The 15,517-nt window shown below is 41.5% G+C and overlaps 1 protein-coding gene across 1 annotated transcript in view; it reads left to right on the top strand.

Moving 5' to 3' along the window:
- The first annotated feature begins 9,232 nt into the window (after positions 1–9,232).
- The window catches only part of GKAP1 (G kinase anchoring protein 1), an 84,603-nt gene continuing 78,318 nt past the window's right edge, over positions 9,233–15,517 (top strand). Inside the window, exon 1 of the mRNA XM_006939126.5 lies at positions 9,233–9,366. The gene's annotated coding sequence lies outside the window, so the exon portion shown is untranslated. The remainder of the gene's footprint in view (positions 9,367–15,517) is intronic.

The raw sequence follows: 15,517 nt of genomic DNA, 5'->3' as shown, positions 1-15,517 counted from the left end.
CTCAGTGTGTATATTTTAAAGATTAATGATAATGCAGAAAAAGCTAACTTATTCAACAAATTTCTATGGGCTAGGTCTTCTGCTAAATGCTAAATGCTAAATGCTAAAGGAAAAAAAAAAAGGTGAATAAATCACAGACCCATCCACCAAAGAGCATATGGTATGTTAAGGAAGGACAGACAATAACATTTTGACCATTTGAATGTACACAATGAGCCTGGCATTGTAGTGACATACGAGTGAGTAAAACAGGCCAAGTTCCTGCTTTAATGGGGCTCACAAAATAAAGGAGAATATAATGGCTCTGATAAAAATATAGAGGGTACTATGAGAGTATAGAGGAATGGCTTTTAACTTTTAGGGGTAAGGGAAGGCTACCCCAAGAAGGTGCCTCTTGTATCTTTTTTTTAAACTTTATTTTTTATTTTTTAAAATTTACATCCAAATTAGTTAGCATATAGTACAACAATGATTTCAGGAGTAGATTCCTTAATGCCCCTTACCCATTTAGCCCATCCCCCCTCCCACAACCCCTCCAGTAACCCTCAGTTTGTTCTCCAGATTTAAGAGTCTCTTATTTTGTCCTTCTCTCTGTTTTTACATTATTTTTGTTTCCCTTCCCTTATGTTCGTCTGTTTTGTCTCTTAAAGTCCTCATATGAGTGAAGCCATATGATTTTTGTCTTTCTCTGACTAATTTCACTTAGCATACTACCCTCCAGTTCCATCCACGTAGTTGCAAATGGCAAGATTTCATTCTTTTTGATTGCTGAGTAATACTCCATTGTATATATATATACCACATCTTCTTTATCCATTCATCCATCAATGGACATTTGGGCTCTTTCCATACTTTGGCTATTGTTGATAGTGCTGCTATAAACATGGGGGGGGGTGTGTGTCCCTTCAAACCAGCACACCTGTATCCCGTGGATAAATGCCTCGTAGTGCAATTGCTGGGTCGTAGGGTAGTTCTATTTTTAGTTTTTTGAGGAACCTCCATGCTGTTTTCCAGAGTGGCTTCAAGAAGGTGCTCCTTGTATCTTAATGGAAAAGTTGGCTTTTAGAAGGTATGGGAAGGAGAGGAATATCATTTTAGATCAGGAAACCACTTTGCAAAGGCTAAGTGGGAGAAAACATCACATACTCAAGGAACCGCATGCTAATACATTGGGGACCCCAAATAAGTATCTGTTGAATGGCTGAATTAGTGCTGGGTATGGGGGATGGCTGGGAATGAGGATAGGAAGACAGCTCAGACCACAATGGGCCCACACCAAAGAATCCAAAGTATGGAAAGCCTACTACATTTATTCTGTCCAATTTATACAGCAATTTGGACTGGTCTACTTTTGCTGCTCCAGATCCTTTAGACATAGACAAATGATGTACAAAATACCAGAAGAGAGCTACAAACCCATTAAGTAGAACTAATTATTTACAAATAATTTATTTACAAGTCATTTATATTATTTTTAACTATAGTTCAGATACATATCCATTGTTCACCTATAGTTCAGATATATACCCATTGTCCATATATATATACAGGATATATATCTCTATTCATATATATATATATGTACATATATATATCTGTAACTATACATAACATCAATTTTAATCACTGTAAGGTGTCTGAGGAAAAAAGTTTTTGGTCTAGTGTAAGAGGATATTTTTAAAAATAATTATTTTTGGAAGTATAAAATAATCTTTCACAACATAATTCCATATACATGTAGGTCATTTTTCAAATTCAAGTTAGTGACATTTGACTTCATATAAATAGTACACTATAAATAACATCACAGTAAGGGCAAGGGAAGGAGGTAGCTGAATCAAAATATAGCATTAACATTTCTATTTTGCAGTGGACAGTGTGAAGGTAGAATGAAAAAGGTTAGCTTTCAGTGCCTCAATTTATTCAATATTCTGGGGGGAAAAAGGGTATTTTTAAAGTCCTAATCAAAAATTAGGTTCTACTTACAATCTTAGTATTCTGTGGGATGATAAACTGTCAGTCTGTTAAACTGGTTGAATTAAAAACAACAATACAACCTTCCCCTCCTTCCACTTACCATTAATTTTTTTAAAAGATGTAATTTTTATTTTTTTCAAAGTGACAATGTATATGGTTTAAGAGTCAAATAATTACTAGGCTCATGACAATAAACAGAAGTCCCTGCTCCATCTATCATTACTCTCATGGCTGTTTCCAAAGAAAAGTTGTTCTGCTACTTAATTCCACATTTCGAAAGATCATATTTCTATTGCCACATCTTAGTTTTTCAGTTTTAGTCACTTTGTGCCATTTACTAATTGCCCAGTATGTTTCTATCACACTGTTCAGTATTTATCATATATATTTTAATGTCTATTATATGTTGTACACAGTGCCCCATGTTGTGTCAGTCAGGAGAGATTAATTATGCTGCCTTAGGGGCACCTGGGTGGCTGAGTCAATTACGCGTACGACTTTGGCTCAGGTCATGATCTCACAGTTCATGGGTTCGAGTCCTGCATCAGGCTGTGTGCTGACAGCTCAGAGCCTGGGGCCTGCTTCGGATTCGGTGTCTCCCTCTCTCTCTGCTCCTCCCCTGCTCACTCTGTCTCTCTTTCCTTCCAAAATAAATAAACATTAAAAAAGATTTTTTTTTTTTTAATTATGCCGCTTTAACAAACTACCACCAAAACCTCAGTGGCCTAAGACAATAAAGGTTGACTTCTTATTTCTACTGCCTATCTGATGGCAGGTCAGCTGCAGTTCTGTTCCATGGTGTCTTTACTCAGGACTTACATGGCCAGAGGCAGCCTCTATCTGAACAATGCCCATCTGTTCAAGGACAGAGACAAGGCTCCTGAAACTTCTGGCTGGAGTGACATATTCACTGTGCCCCTATGTCACTGGCCACTGCAATTCACAATGGAGCAGGGAAGTACAATTCTCCTCCAGGGAGGTAACATCAAATATTCTGTCATACAGCCCACCACCAATCTTTTGTTTCCCCTGGAGTTTATAATCCCCTCTTTCTGGGGTTGCTTACTTTCCTCTATACTTGTCACCATTTCATCTCTATATGTTCTATCAGAGCTTTGAAGTTTTGTTCCTAAGGTTCAGACATGTTAGGTAATCGATCAGTTCAGTGTTTTTGTTTTTTCTTGGTGACATCCCTTCTGGAGCCTTCCATCGTCCTGTGTTGGAATGGACTGGCTACTCTCCAGGCTGCTACATAGGTGTTATCCTGGAACCTCTCTCTTCACCTTCATCTCAGGAATTCTCTGTTTTCTCATTTTGTTGTAGCCCCTGTTTATCAGGTCCTATGTGTTTCCGTGTCTTATTTTACACCCTGATCTTGGTGGGGTATCTCCCTCCAGTAGCTACCTGAGCATATGTGAGTTAAATTTTTTGAGATTTTTGTTTCATTTTGACATCTTTTTCTGTTCCCTGCATTAGCTCTATTTGCTCTATTTCTTCTTTTTTTCCTTCCTTCCTTCCTCCCTCCCTCCCTTCCTTCCTTCTTCCTTCCCCCTTACTCTCTCTACTTCTCTTTCTTCTGTTAGTTCATTTTAGGACCTTTCATGTGAGAAGGTTTCTTCAAATACCTAGAACCTGAATTTGGGAATAACACAGGGGAAATATGTCTCATGATTTAATATGTATGACTTCATTTAATTCTGCTTTTCTGTGGAGTGAGTCACCCCTGTCCTCAGCTCTGCCTGGTATCCAGCGGAGCTCTGAGTCAACCTCTTCAGAAAGTAAACATCCTATCTTCTACTGAGTTAAGGCAGTGTGGAATGGGAGAAGGGATTCGGGGGAAGGAAGGATCTGACTGTTCTTTATACAACTTTCACAATAAATTTCAGTTTTCAGCCCCATTTCACTTCTGCTTTCAGAGTTATGGCAACTCTAGTTTCAGAGCCTTTCCTCATCAGAGTCTATGATGTGAATGGGTCCACCCTGGCTGGCTCTACCCCCCCTCCCAAAAGCTTAGGTATTAATTTTCTCAGTTTCGGTAAGTTATTATTCATCCATCTGCTTTCCATGTTCCTAAGGTTTGTTGACATCCTTTTTCAGCAGGGATCTTTTCCTCTTTGGTTCATGTTATGGGTTTATACTTTTATTGCCTAACTGTTTTTTTAAGATTTTATTTTAAGTAATCTCTACATTCAACATGGAGCTTAAACTTACAACCCTGAGATCAAGAGTTGCAGGTTCTACCAACTGAGCCAGCCAGGAGCCCCTGCTTCACTGTCATTTTAATGAGGTGTCTGGAGTAAGTGGAGAAAAAATTGTGTTCAATGTACCATGTTTAACTGGAAGTCTCCTTACTGTTAGGTCTTAACATGTATAGATGTAATGCACATATTTTCTAAGTTGGAAAAGTCAAAGTATAGTTATAGACAATTCCATAAGAATTAGATACAATAACTATAACTTTTACTGAGTGCTTTTATGTGCTAAGCAGTCTTCTAAATGCCTCTATGTATTGTATATTATATATTATATATCTTATCCTCACAATAACCCATGAGATAGGTGTTGTGATTCAACCCCCATCAGTCTGACTCCAGAGCCCGTAGGTAGATAATGTGGTGCATCATTTTCTAAACTAGAGGTAATCTTGTTATTTTCAATTGGTCAGGTTTCTAGTGAATTGCTATTTATTGTTAAGTTATACCTAAGGTTTTTTATGCAGATTTTGAACATTTACAGCCCATTATTTGATGCTGCATAGTTAGCTAGTATCACATTTGATGTATCTATTTGAGGATATATGTTGGAGGTAGAACAGAGTAGTTTATGACAAATTTTAAAGCATTCATTTAAACTGGGAAGCCTAGCATGTGTTTGTTTTATAATACAGACAGATGGGCATTTCCTCTTAAAGAAAGCAGTTACCATCTGTAATCTGAGAGGTCAAAGAGAAGCAATCACAAATCCCACATTAGTAACACAAAACTTAAAAGCGCCTGTTTAAATGAAACATGACCTCTGCAAGAGTTTAACACACTAAAGCACTGATGGCCTTGAACACCCTAATTCAGAGAACTCAACCCCTCATTCTTTGAAGATTTTGGTACCAGGCTCATTACCACTCTCTCCAAGGCTATTCACTACTCCAACATGACTAACAGTCCTTTGATAATTCTTTTTGAGATAAATACATTCAAACCCTTCCTGTCTTTCAATTCCTTGACCAGCTCCCTTCAAATGATCTTATGCCATCTGCTATCTCAGCAACCCACTATCATGATCATTCCCTGCACCTTGACATTGCTGACAACTACAGCCCCACGTCTAATTTTCGTCTAAGTTTAATTTCAAGGCTCCTCCTCTCCAATCCATCTCTTATCTTTTCAGGTCACTCTCTAGAGTACCAAAACTCCATTCTTCAACCTGATCAGAAACACCAGTCTATACACCCTACCATCTTTGCACTTTTCCCTACCCCTCTCATAGTCTTACCTCTTATTTGGCCTGAAATTATGATGCCTCCTTTCCTTCTACCCTCAGCCTCTTTGTCTATCACTCCCCATTTATACTTACCTGGCTGAATCACTGTCCTGGTTAATCCCAAACCACCTACTCAGTGTTTGCACATAAGCAACAGAATATGGCTGGAGGAAAATGCACAACCATATTGACTGGTCTGACTGTAAGTTCACGACCACTCACACAGGCAGACCCTTAATAGTGCCTGAAAACCCTACTATGCTTCCCTAGTCAATTGTCTCTCCCACAGTCAGACTATTTCACCTTTCTTCCCCCTCCCAACCCCCCCCTTCAGTTATTGACTACATTAGCTAGAGGAGGCTAAGTAGACCCCAAAATGTTACAGCTCCAACTTAATAGAGAAATGTATATCTTGCTCACATGATAATTGGTAGTGGGTGTTCCTGGTCAGTGGGCAGCTCTCTTTCTTCCAGGCACCTTCTTTCTTGTGGCTCTGTCACCCCCAGGGGCTGGTAGTCATCTGCACAATCCAGCTGGTGGAAAGGAAAAATGTATGAAGACACGCTGGCCTGGCAGTGGCAGACATCATTTCTGCTCACATTCCACTAGCAATAACTTAATACTTGACCATACTAACTAGAAGAAAAGCTGAGAAAAATATAGTCTGTTTGCCCAGGAACAAGGGGAGAAGAGCCTGTGACGGACAATTAGCAGTCTGCCAGAATGATCTTGCTTCTTAGTTCACAGAGAAAATAGAAGCAGTTAGAAAAGAATTTCTATCAAATCCATAAGCCTACCTACTTCCATATGTCCCATATATGTGGGGACTGGGGGATGGGAGGTGGGATTATATTTCTAGGCTGTCGTCCCCTATCACAAAGGAGCAATTTCCAAGCTTTCAATGGGAACATGGTCGGTCAGAGGATCATACCAGTCAATTACAAAATTCAAGTATACCTTCTTTCCTCATACACTTTAACCTCTGTGGTATTAGATATTGTCAATAAACACTTCTTCCTGCCCCTGCCTTAATGGAACTCCAATTTACCTTGCTTTGGTGATTCTGCATTATCCTGATTCCCCTCCTGCTTTCTCCTCCCTCTCTCTTTGCTGGTTTCCCTCATCTAGATTAGATCCCTTCTTTATTTGTTGGCTTCTCTTACCTAGGTCACAGTTTCTCAAACTGTAATGTGATACAAATCACTTGGGGTTCTTGTTAAGGATGCTGATTTAGCACGAGTTGGGGATGAGGGGGACTGAGATTGTACCTTTCCAACAAACCCCCTGGTCATGCCAGTACTGCTAGGCCACTGGCCACACTTCAAGTAGCAAAGTTCTAGTGAAGATGTTCTCCAAGATTCTACCCTTTGTTTTCTTCTTTTCTCTCACAGTGATATCATTGATAGGCTGCTAACTTACCAACCTGTTTTCTAGTTCAACCCTCTTTCCTATATTTCAAAGCTTTTATTTCTAACTTCTTACTATCCACCTCTATCTGGCTGTCTCAACAATCTTTCAAACTCTTAAAGTGTCCAAATCTCAACTGATCTTTCAAAAAGCAGTTCCTACTTCTATCTCTATTTCTTCTACAATTACCTAAACTCAAAGCCTCCACTATCTTCTATTTTCCTCTTCCACCTTCATATATGTTCTCATGTTATCCCCTCTCGCTGTAAAACCAATTTATCAATCGCCAAATTCTGTGGATGCTGCTTCCGCATCATCTTCTAACCAAGCTCTTTTAAATCCTTCCTGCCTTACCTTTAGTTCAGACTCATCATTACCTTTCACCTGGCCTATTGCAGGTCTATTTGGCAGTTTTCCCACCTCTGATTTCTGTATCCATTCACAGAGATGTCAAAGAAAAGGAAGGCTTTTAAACCACGAAAACTCAAAGTACTGTATTAAATACAAAATTCTCCCACTTGGCATAGGGCCCCATTCCTGTTTGCCTGTGCCACTTCTCAACATGTCCTGGAGTTTAACCATTTGCTTTTCCTGACCATGACTTTCATTATCAGTCTTCATATATGTTCTCATGCTATCCTTCTTGCTGTGAAACCATTCCCATCTCTTCCAAGGTCAATCCCAAATGCCTCCTCCTCCATGCTGCCTTTTCTTTCCTGATATCCCACACAATTAGTTGTTTGTTTTTTTTTTTTAATCTTCAGTACTCTTTGTGTTTTTCGTAAGGCACTTATCACGGTTTGTCTTTTATTGTAACTTTTATCTTTATTTCTTAGTCTCTGAAGGCAAGAATAACATCTTTAGCCTCCCTAACTCTGCAGATGTTACCTATAGGAGTGTGTGTGTCTACTGTTAGTTAAATCAAAGTGATTTAGGGAGATTTTGTGATCGATGGTAAGCAGTACAGAATTTGAAGTCCGTACAGCAGGGTTCCGGCTCTGACCTTTATTAACTGTGAGGCTTTGGGTGAGTTACTTGGCTTGTAAAATGAGAATCCTACTACCTGATGGAGCACCAAGAGACAGAGAACGCTAAAGTGCTGTGTAACTCTACAGAAAACTGAGCAACGTTGGTTATTTTCCTCACGGGAGAGCAGATGCAGTCTTGTTACTGAAATCTTGATTTGCAGAACCATCCCCACTTCACTAACGGGACGTGAAACCCGGTCCACCAAGTCCCACGACCCTCTTCCACTCCAAGGCCCCCCAGATTGCTCTCCGCGACGCAGGTGAAACTGCCCAACTGCGGGGAGTGGCCTGGAGCCCTATTCCCTCGGGAGGCCTCCCTCCTTCCAAACGCCCAGGGAAAGCCCTTCTCTTCCCGGTAACCCCGAGGACCGCGGCGCCGCCGCCTACGCGAGCCGTTTGGACCCTGCCCGGCCCCCGTAGCTCCCCTTCTCCAGCAGGTGGTTCTGGTTCTCTCCCCCAACTCTGGGCGCTCACGTCACCGGCGAACCTCTACCCACGCGCCAGCGCCGCAACCAACCGAGAAAATAAACAAACCCCCGCGCGCGGCGGCGGGCGCGCCTGGCCCCGCCCCCGCTCCGCCCCGCGGCTCTCACGCCGCCCCCTCCGCCGGGACTTCCCTCCCGCCCTCGGCTCGCAACCGCGCTCTCCCCGCCCCTCACCGCAGCCTGCAGCCGCGCTCCTCTCCGCGGGCCGCCCAGCCCGCCTAGCCCGGCGCCCGCTCGCGGGGCCCGTTAGTGCCCGGCGCCCGCTCGCGGGGCCGCCGCGCGACTCCCGCCCGGCGCGAGTTCGCCCCCGCCCCTGCCCCTTGACCCAGCCTAGTCCCAACGCCCAGTGCGGCCGCCCCAGGAGCCGCGGGAGCGGCGGCGGTGGGGAGGAGGGAGAGGAGGACCGAGCCGGCGGCCGGGGAGGCCCGGTGAGTACGCGGAGGGCGGGCCCGCCTCGCGGGGGACGGCTCCGGCGCCCCTGAGGCGGTGGTGGCGCCTCGGCCGCGCCGCTCCGTGCGCCTCGGGCTCGGCGCTTGGGGACTCGGCCTGAGGCGACGGGCTCCGCTGGTCGGAGCCGCTGGGCAGAGGGCGCGGGGAGGGCCGCTCCTCGGGAAGGGCCGCGGCCCCGCGGCTCGGCGCGGAGAGGGACCCGCGCCTCCTCAGGCCCCGGCGCCCGGGCCGTGGCTGCGCCTCCCCAGACTCCGCGGGGCCCGGGCCCGGGGGCTACCGTGGTGGCGGGGCCGCCGGGTGACAGGTGCCGTCGCCCCCTCCCCGCCGCGGGCATCGCGCTGCCTCGTCGAGCCGGGCGCTCGGAAATTTCTGGAGCCACGACCGGACTCGCTGTTTTCTTCCTTTCAGGTTTGGAAGCCGCATCTCTGCCCGAGTTAGGTCTCGCCCAGCCCTGTTTCTTTCTCCGTGTACTTTGTGCGAATAAGTTTTGGAGCCTCGGTTGACAGCCTCTGGGTGAAATTTGGCTTTCGTTCACGAATGAGGTATAGTGTATTACTTTTTGAATAAAGTGCTCCTTCTCCTCCTCCCCGCTAGCTGTTGAAAAGTAAATGAGAAGGGTTTTGAATTTTGTTTCTTGCCGTTTTTCTTTGGAACAGCCGTCAAAGAATTTTTGTCAGATCTCTAGCCTTTGGGGGGTTTAGTAGATGTTGAACAGTAATGACAAAAATGGCTTGTTCAATTGTCTTTTCTCTCAGCTTCTTTGATTTTTCACTCTTACCTTAGTCAGATTTTACGATTGAGTGGGTGCTACGGCTTTCATTAGAAGCACTAATTAAAGATCATCTTTCTTTTACTCAAAAGCCAGTGACATTTTTTCTACATCATTCACTGTTGTCTGTTTCTTTATGTAGTAACGGTGCTTGTGATTGTAACCTGAATCATCAGTTTAACATATTTGACTTGCAGCAATAGGAATGTTGGAAAAACTTTATGGGAAATTGAAATATTAAAAAATACTTAATCTGTGGAAATACAGATTTTATTTCTCAACAGGTTTGTAACCGTCGTTGATATTAATCATATATCCTAATTAATGGGAGATATTCTTTTTTTTTTTTAAGTTTACTTTACTTTTTAAGTAATCTCTACACCCACCCAACGGGTGGCTCAAACTCCTAACTCTGAGATCAAGAGTTGTGTGCTCTACGACTGAGCCAGCCAGGCGCCCCTAATTAATGGGAGGTATTCTTAATTGTTATAAGTGGTTATAACAGACTTATCTATAAGGTACCAATTTAGTGACTTCACTCTGTGGACTAAGAGCAAGAAACTGGAAGTTGACCAAAAGCATATTGGAGCAAATGAAAATACACTTAGTACTTGCTTGTACTTTTTGCTAAAATTAGGCGCAGATTGGATTAGGGAAGCAGTACTTAACTATGAAGAAAAAGTGGAATTTAGGACATACCCATTAAATTTACGTGGCTTGTTTGTAGTAAGTGTGTTGGGAGCAAGGTTTTGGTATGTACTTGGCAAGTGTTGGTTGTGAACTTTATAAGAAGCCAAAGTGAAAGATTGCTTAGTTGTGTTGCCTTGAGGAACAGAACATGAAATAATACGTTAAAATTTTTTTCACCAGGTACTGAATTACTGATACTCAGTGCCATTTCATTTTATGCTCACTCTGTTTTTTTATTTTATTTTATTATTATTTTTTTTTAAGTTTATTTTGAGAGCAAGAGCACAAGTGAGGGAGGGGCAGAGAGAGAGAGAAAGAGAGAGAGAGAGAGAGAGAGAGAGAGAAAGAGAGAGAGAGAGAGAGAGAGAGAGAGAGAGAGAGAGAGAGAGAATCCCAAGCAAGCTCCGTGCTGTGAGTGGGGAGCTCAACAAAGGATTCAATCCCACGAACCCATGAAGGGGTTCAAATCATGACCTGAGCCAAAATTAAGAGGCGGTAACTCAGCTGGCTGAACCGCCCAGGCTCCTCTCAATCTGTTTTCCTAAATCTAAGTTATATTTTAAGGAGGCCACTACCTTGTATTAATTTCTTTTTTTGATTAGGCTAAACTGGTTGATAGTGTTAATGGAAGATTATTATCATTTTATTAAAGAAATATATTTGGTTGTTGATTGAGGATTTTATACAGGTGTCAATTCTGGATTGCCCTAATTGTGGTTCCCAGGACTGAGATAGGGCTACTGCTACCATTTTTCTTGACCCTACAGAGCTCACAGTCTAGAGGAATGAGGTCATAGTGGCAGTAGTCCTCAGAACTTTGGTGGAAGAGCCTGAGAGTACTAACCATTAATCCTGCTGTTTACAGTTTAGGTTATTCATTTTTAGAAAGAGTTTATTTAATTAAGTACCTGGTATATCCTAATTCTTTTTAATCAACACTTTAACCAGTATGTTTCTTAAATATGTTTCCTGAACAAAATCGGTTGCGATGATCACTTACTAGAATGGCATTTCTAATGAAACAAATTTGAACTGCTAATAATCATTGTTCGTTCACATTTGCATTATGGGAATGGGGGGTTATCTATAGTGCACTTTGCATTTTCTTTTGCTGTGCATTCTTCTTGAAGACACATATTGCATAGAGAGCTGTGTACTTGGGGAATATAAATATTTTTTTTTAATTCAGTGAAATTATCTTTTGTGTGTCCGGTCCTGTGGTTTTGTTAGGGATTGACTTTCAGAATGTTGACATCATGATTGTAGGTGGCTAGGCACAAGGGTTAACAGATAATTTTAATGGAATCCATTCAATAAAGTAAATATAAACATACAGAAATATTACAGAGGGAATGATTAATTTGAGGCAGGTCAGAGAAAGCTTCATAGAGATGCTGGCCCCTGAGTAGGATTTTGAAGGATGAATAGAAGGTGTGTTTTTTTTTTAATGTTTATTATTATTTTTGAGAGAGAGAGAGAGAGAGCGCGCACAAGTGGGGGAGGTGCAGAGAGAGACAGAGGTACAGAATCCAAAACAGGCTCCAGGCTTTGAACTGTCAGCACAGCCCGATGTGGAGCTCAAACCCACAAACTATGAGATCGTGACCTGAGCCAAAGTCAGATGCTCAACCGACTGAGCCACCCAGGCACTCCAAGAATGAATAGAAGTTGTAAGTGGAAGAGAGGGAGGGCATTTTAGGTGAAGGGAACAGAAAAAAGATATAAACAAGTAAAACTAAAAGTGTGTTCAGGAAATTTTTAAGTAGTTTATTTTGTTATAGCATCGGAGGAAGGACAGTTGCTATAGAAAGCCCTAACGTATGCTATAATATTTAATAAGTCAAATAATTGGCCTTTTGAATAGTGAGTATATTTTTAAATGGAGATTTCACTATAATTTGATATTGCTGTCATCTCAAGTATAGAGCAATTAATAGTTTTTACTAATGGTAGTCTTTGAGAAATTATAGAATATTGCACTTATATGTTACAAGCTGCCTGTATATTTACATTTGTGAACTCATTTGTGTTCTTGTGCATTTTCACCTGAAACATTGGTTTTTAAATTGTTTTTGGGGGCGCCTGGGTGGCTCAGTCAGTTAAGCCACTGACTTTGACTGAGGTCATGATCTCACGGCTTGTGGGTTCAAGCCCTGCGTCAGGCTCTGTGCTGACACCTCAGAGCCTGGAGCCTGCTTCGGATTCTGTGTCTCCCTCTCTTTCTGCCCCTCCCCTGCTCACGCTCTGTCTCTCTCTCTCAAAAATAAATAAACATTAAAAAATTTTTTAAATTGTTTTGTGAATTTTCTTTTGTCTTCCTTCAGCTACCTAAGTTAGCATATGTTATTTTTTATTTTTTTGTTGAGGTAAAATTGGTATATAACACATTAGTTTCAGGTGTACAGCATAATTTCTGTTTGCATATACTATAAAGTGATTGTCATAAGTGTAGTTACCTACTATCTGCCATCATACAGTTAACCCCTTTCATTTTTTTCACCTATCCCCTAAACCCCTTCCCCTCTGATAACCACCAATCTGTTCTCTGTATCTATGAGTTTTATTTGTTCTTTTGCTTTTTAGATTTCACATATAAATGAAATCAGATGGTATTTGTCTTTCTCTGATTTATTTCACTTAGTATAATACTCTCAAGGTCTATCCATGTTGTCACAAATGGCAAGATTTCCTTTTATGTGACTGAATAGTAAGTGTGGTATATAAACCACATTTTCTTGGGGCGCCTGGGTGGCGCAGTCGGTTAAGCGTCCGACTTCAGCCAGGTCACGATCTCGCGGTCCGTGGGTTCGAGCCCTGCGTCGGGCTCTGGGCTGATGGCTCAGAGCCTGGAGCCTGTTTCCGATTCTGTGTCTCCCTCTCTCTCTGCCCCTCCCCCGTTCATGCTCTGTCTCTCTCTGTCCCAAAAATAAATAAACGTTGAAAAAAAAAAAAAAATAAACCACATTTTCTTTATCCATTCAAACATCACTGGACACTTAGGTTGTTTACATATCTTGGCAGTTATAATATACTTACTAGTGGAATTGCTGGAACATATGGCAGTTCAATTTTTAATTTTTTGAAGAATCACCATACTGTTTTTTCATAGCGGCTGTATCAATTTACATTCTCAACAACAGTGCACAAAGCTTCCCTTTTCTCCACAACCTTTCCAACACTTGTTATTTCTTGTCTTCTTTTTTTTTAACGTCTTATTTTTGAGAGGGAGAATATGAGAGGGGGATGGACAGAGAGAGAAGGGGACCGAGAATCAAAGCTGGCTCTGTGTTGAGAGCTGAGAGCAGAGAGCCCGATGCAGGGCTCAAACTCAAACCCTGAAATCATGACCTGAGCCAAAGTTGGACACTTAATTTACAGAGCCACCGAGGCACATCTCTTGTCTTTTTTGATAATGGGCATTCTGACAGGTGTGAGATGACATCTCATTGTGGTTTTGATTTACATTTCCCTGATGATTAGCAATGTTGAGCATCTTTTCATGTGCCCATTGGCCATCCTTCTGACTTCTTTGGAAAAGTGTCATCCAGATCCTCTGCCCATTTTTTAATTGGATTTTGTTGTTGTTGTTGTTGTTACTGAGTTGTATGAGTTCTTTATATATTTTGAATAGTAGCTCCTTATCAGATATCTTCTTCCATTCAGTAGGTTGCCTTTTTTGTTTTGATAATGGTTCCTTTGCTGTGCAAATATCTTCTTCCATTCAGTAGGTTGCTTTTTTTGTTTTGATAATGGTTTCCTTTGCTGTGCAAAAGCTTTTTGTAGTCCCATTTGTTTATTTTTGCTTTTGTTGCCATCGCCTTTGGAGTCAGATCCAAAACAAATACTGCCATGGGTAATGTCCAGGAGTTTACCACCTATGTTTTCTTACAGGAGTTTTATGGTTTCTGGTCTCACATTTAGGTCTTTCTAAATGTGAGTTAATATTTTGAGTTAGTATTTTGTATGGTATAAGATAGTAATCCATATAAGATAGTGGTTCTGTTTCATTCTGTTGCATGTGGCTGTCCAGTTTTCCCAGTACCATTTATTGAAGAGACTCTCCTTTGCTTATTGTGTATTTCCTCCTTTGTGTAAATTAACCATGTTTGTGTGGGTTTTCTGGGCTCTATTCTGTTGGTCTGTGTGTCTGTTTTTATGCCAGTACTATACTGTTTTGATTACTGTAGCTTTGTAATATAGTTTGAAATCAGAAGCATGATATCTCTAGCTTTGTTCAAGATTGCTTTGGCTATTTGGGATCTCTTGTGGTTCCATACAAATTTTAGAGTTATTTGTTCTAGTTCTGTGAAAAATGCCATTGTAGTTTTGATATGGATTGCATTCAATCTGTAGATTGCTTTGGTAATATGAACATTTTAACAATATTAATTTTTCTAGTCTGTGAGCACAAAATATCCATTTATTTGGGTCTTCCTCAATTTCTTTCATCAGTGTGTTATAGGTTTTAGTGTATAGGTCTTTCAGCTGCTTGGTTAAATTTATTCTTTTTGATGTAGTTGTAGAGGGGATTGTTAATTTGTCTTTCTGATTGCCTTTTTGTTTGTTTAAAGATTTTATTTTTAAGTGATCTCTACATTCAACATGGGGCTCAAACCTACAATCCTGAGGTCAAGAATCACATGCTCTCTGGGGCGCCTGGGTGACTCAGTCAGTTAGGTGACTAACTAATGCTCAGGTCATGATCTCGCAGTTTGTGAATTCAAGCCCCACGTAGGGCTCTATGCTGACAGCTCAGAGCCTGGAGCTTGCTCTGTCTTCTTCTGTCTCTCTCCCCTTCCCCACTCACGCGCGCGCGCGCTCTCTCTCTCTCTCTCTCTCTCTCTCTCTCTCAAAAATGTGAATAAACATTAAAAAAATTTTTTTTAAATAAATAAAGAGTCAAATGCTCTGAGCCAGCCAGGCACCCTGCCTTTAAGTTATTTTTAAAAGGAGACTCAAAGGGAAGAGGGGAAATATACAAAATAATCATTAAATTTCTGGACTAACAACGTGATTTGTATAGTATTTTAGTAATAGATAAATGGCTGTTTAATTTCCAGCACTAGCCACCACATTCATAGACTGACCAACGTTGGCAGCTTACAGGATGTCTGGCGTGTGTTTTTTGCCTTGTGTATCTTAATTATGTCCATGTCACTTAAGGGTATATAAACATCTGGACATTTGAGTATTTGGATTTTAAAGACCATATGAGACAGAAAGAAAGGGGAAAT

Source organism: Felis catus, chromosome D4 (assembly GCF_018350175.1).
Source record: "Felis catus isolate Fca126 chromosome D4, F.catus_Fca126_mat1.0, whole genome shotgun sequence".
Classification (NCBI taxonomy): Eukaryota; Metazoa; Chordata; class Mammalia; order Carnivora; family Felidae; genus Felis; species Felis catus.
The sequence above is the reverse complement of the archived record's forward strand: the minus strand, read 5'-3'. Positions and strand labels throughout refer to the sequence as shown.